The sequence below is a fragment of the Sinocyclocheilus grahami genome, unplaced genomic scaffold (genome assembly GCF_001515645.1).
Source record: "Sinocyclocheilus grahami isolate Dianchi unplaced genomic scaffold, SAMN03320097.WGS_v1.1 scaffold109.1, whole genome shotgun sequence".
In the NCBI taxonomy this organism is placed as follows: Eukaryota; Metazoa; Chordata; class Actinopteri; order Cypriniformes; family Cyprinidae; genus Sinocyclocheilus; species Sinocyclocheilus grahami.
The window spans coordinates 842,057-845,080 of record NW_015505288.1 but is presented as its reverse complement, the minus strand read 5'-3'; the positions used below and the strand labels follow the sequence as shown (position 1 = coordinate 845,080).

General features: G+C 36.6%; 1 protein-coding gene across 3 annotated transcripts in view; it reads left to right on the top strand.

The window, feature by feature from the left end:
- Positions 1 to 3,024, top strand: part of LOC107588873 (single-stranded DNA-binding protein 3-like) — a 17,494-nt gene that overhangs the window by 2,370 nt on the left and 12,100 nt on the right. The window lies entirely within an intron of this gene.

Genomic DNA, 3,024 nt, shown 5'->3' with positions numbered 1-3,024 from the left:
AGTCAGCATATTAGAATGATTTCTAGAGGATCATGTGACACTGAAGACTTAATATTGGTTTTTGAAAATGCAGCTTTGTCATCACAAGAATAAATGACATTTTAAAATATATTAGAATAGAAAATATATTGTAATGTAAAGATACCACTATTTTTTTCTGTATTTTTGATCAAATAAATGCAGCCTAGGCAAGCATGAGACTTCTTTTAAAAACATTAAAAAGCGTACCTACTCCTTTGATTTGGTACTCCAGATTTTCCATAGGAAATATGTAAAAATGTAGCCTATGTAAAGAACAAGTTGTGGTATCGTCTGCTTCCAGTAATTTTCTAATCACACCAATAAGGATAATAAATAAAAAAAGCCAATATACCATGCACCTCTGCTTTTATTGTGTAGGAAGTCAGGTGGAGTGGAAGTGAACGGGTGTTACTGAAGATGTTTAGCAGAAAAGGCAGACGGCGAGCAGCAGAGTGAGCGCTACCACTGCTGTGTGAGATGAGGTGAAATGAACAGTCATGACCTCAGTGCTACTGTGAGTTAAAGAGGCCTTGAGCATCCCTAGACCCTCTAATCCTTCCCTCAGTCAGCCTGGGAAAACACACACACACATGCTCAAGTGTTCCTGTTGTATCAGCGCATGGTTTCTGGGACAGTCAGTGGAGTGTCTCATGCCAGACCCCGCAGCGATCCACTCTCACAGGGAGGTCAGAGACGGGTCACGGCTAAATCGGAAACAAAAATCTCCCCAAAACCAGCTCAAAAAGTCCTTACCTAAGCCACAAGTGTTTAGTAGTTCACATCATTCATGCATGTGTTTATAAACAGGCTGCTTGTATCACTAAATTAATGTTGTCCCATGCAATTAAATCAACCTAGTAATGCTTAAAGGGATAGTCCACCCAAAAATGAAAATTGTTATCATTTACTCACTCTCATGTCGTTCTAAACCTGTATGACTTTCTTTCTTCTGCAGAACAATAAAGACAAAATTTTGCTAATCAAACAGTTTCCGTTTCCATTGACATCCACAAGAAGATATTTTGAAGAATGTTGTTAACCAAATATTTTAATTTTCGACTTCCATTGTGTAGACAAAAATGACAAAGGAAGTCAATGGGACCTGAAGCATTTTAGTTACAAACATTCTTTAAAATATATTATTTGGTATTCTGCAGAAGAAAGTAAGTCATACAGGTTTGGAACGACATGAAGATAATACATTTTTATTTTTAGGTGCATTATTCCTTTAATTCTCTTGTATGTTTAGGCCTTCTGGTCACTTTTATTCATACAGACAGTAGAGAAAGAACAGAAAAACTGTATTGAGAAAAAAAACGTGGCCAGCTGCATTTGTGTATCAGAGCATCTGCTAGGCCACTTGTCAGACTCTGAATGAGCTGTATCTCATTTGGTTGTGTTATTTTTATTGGCGTGGGTGGGTCAGTGTTGCACCCTGGGCAGATGTGTTGTTCTGCGGCTGCGCTCTGTGTGGCAGCTCTGGTCATCAGCGTGGAGATTTCCGGTCGTGCTGGATGGATGGTTTCCTCAGCCCCTCTGAAAACAGCGGGAGGTCTTGCCTGAGGTCTGAGCACTGACCAAAGGTCAAGAGGCGGTAATAAGTGCGGGTCACAACCACATATACAGACTCGACAGGGTGGCGAAAAACTACTGAAACAGCCTCTTCTGCCTCCTCCCTCCGCAGATTATTTTCCTTCTTTCGTTTAGTCACTAAACGTCAAAGACGATCCGTTTACATCAGTATGTTTAGCATAGAAACGTATGCATCTGTTTACTGCATATTTTTAGTCTAATAGTGAAGACGTTTAATGCTCAAACAAATAAATAGTTGCACTTCTGTGAGAAGCATGAACGCGTCTACTGCTGAGAGGTTTGCTTTGTTAACACTGCCCTCGAGTGGTCGAGAAGAACTATTGCAGATGTCCAGCGGCCGTCATTCAGAGTGTATGAATACTGTCAAGCTAACTGCCCCTTTAGGGCCTGAGAATGGAGATTGAAGGGCTCTCTCTGTTGATAGCCATGCTGGTAAGTGGCAGGTTATTATCTTCTCAAAGGTGTCAGAAGTGATTTTTATTTATCGCTATGTGTTTGCTAAGGTTTTCTGAGTGAGTGCATCCTTTTTGTTTTTGTTTTTAAAACTTGTGTACATAGTTTTAATTATTTAAAGCTAAAACTGTTTTATTTATTGTTATTGGTCAGTATTGGATATTTAATTGTGCATTCTCATTTTCCTTAATTTAATTTAATTTTTTTAATATTTATTTTTATATGACATTTTTATATTATTAATAATCGTTTAATAATGGTTAAATGTAACCTCTTGCAAATGAATATCCGTTCTTCATACTTAAAATGTTTTGATTCCTAAATTCACATATATTTTGTGTTTTACATTTTTAATGTGTTTATTTTATTTGTAATTTAATTTTTCATTGTTATATTTTACTTTATGCTTTATAAAATAACAGAATTTTAGTATCTATATTGATATATTTAAAATATAAAATATTTTGAGTAACATCAGTTAGCATATAAAAATAATTATCCACTTATCAATGTTTTGATATTAGTACATCCATATAGTGATTAGTATTTTCTGATACATTAAGTCAACATAAGCTGAACGTTTAATGTCCCTCAGTCCTGTTGAGTTTGTATGGTTGGTGTTTTAACCTTTTTTAGCCTGAAGTATGAATTTGAAGACTCACTTATCAGCCTCAAACACATATTTCTTCAAAATGAAGTTAATCTATAAAAACCTGCCATGTTTTATTGAGAACTTCGTGCATGAAATAATAGTTGTTTGATTCTCATAAAAGCCATTTTGCATTGAACTCCACACACTAGCTTTAGGTTTCCCACCAGTATTTAGTACCTAGTAAATGAGTTTGAGTGAGTTTGTGTCTTGAGTGTTAGTCGTGAGTGTTTGTGTAAGGGCTTCGGCAGCAGCAGGCCTCACTGGAAGGCCGTCTGTGCATCTCTCATCTCCCTCTTCTCTCTTAA